Raw genomic sequence first — 1,290 nt, forward strand, 5'->3', positions numbered from 1 at the left:
CCAGCTCCTGAAAAGTGTTCTAAATTCAGCAGTACCAGTACAACAGTACTAGAGTGATTTTCAAAACATTTTCACACAACTGTTAATACACAAGAAGTATTCAAAACTTTAAATGCAACACCCACTTTATGGAGTGCATAAAATATTGTACTGGAGGAAAGGTTACTCGCCCTGAAAGAGATTTTTATTTGCTGTGTGTGTGTCTGTGTGTGTGTGTGTGTGTGTGTGTGTGTGTAACCAAACTACATGTTCCACCAGATGACCTCTTAGTATGCTCCTTTAGGGACGTTACCCCTGTTGTCAGAGAAACAGTAGGCAACTAAGTGGTCTAGAACCTCTAAAATACAGATGTTGTTAATTAATTATTAATGTAAACGTTCCATGTGACTAACTCCCAACACTCCACCCTTACTGCTTTCTCCATGCCCTCCATGACACTGAAGCGGTGTATGTTCAGATGCAGTCTCCGAAGAGGGGTAGTACTGTTCTTTACAGTATTCTGCGTAGTAACAGAACAGATGAGCTGTTGTGACTGATTTTGAGATGAAGTCCCTCTGTTAGAGGAGTAGCTAATGCTTCCTCTAGGTTAGCAAACTATGACTGAATGGTAGCTGTAGGGATGGATAGAAAAACCTGAGAGTATGTATATCGGTTATAATAAAGATTATCATTTTAAGACGCATACAGCATAAAGCCCCTCTATACCAGAAAGGCTACACACAAGTAAATATGTTCTATAACCTGTTGTATTCCAAGCCGCAAACTGATTTGTGTTTTATGCAAGATGTCACCTTCAGAAAACAATTGAAAGGGTTTGATGAATTGGCCTTTCACACTTGCGTACTGTAGTGTTGTACTGTGTTTGATGTCAGTTCATTGTGGGATAGAAAAAAATACCATTTGTTTTGCATGAGTAGCGAAAACAGAACTGTAAGTGGAAGTTAGTGTGAAAAGTGAGATGCATGTGTGTATCTCTCATTTTATTTAAGCTTTTCTATGATATGATCAATGTGTTTCTTATTGTGACATTCCCTTTCATTCCCCTTTCTTTGCATTTCTAAAGAAAAACAGTCATTTTTTTGTATTCAATTTTTTACCCTGCTGTATGTGTTGTATGTGGTGACAACAGAATGGCCACAGGGTGGTGGTGTTACACAGTATTTGAGGGATTATGTCTTTCACATACGAAACTGATGTTGTCCAAAATAATTATTTATATGTATCTCTTTTGAGTGCCACAAGGAAAATATGAACTCAAAGAAAAAGGCCTTATGAAATTGGTAGGGGTGG

Source organism: Oncorhynchus mykiss, chromosome 5 (genome assembly GCF_013265735.2).
Source record: "Oncorhynchus mykiss isolate Arlee chromosome 5, USDA_OmykA_1.1, whole genome shotgun sequence".
Classification (NCBI taxonomy): domain Eukaryota; kingdom Metazoa; phylum Chordata; class Actinopteri; order Salmoniformes; family Salmonidae; genus Oncorhynchus; species Oncorhynchus mykiss.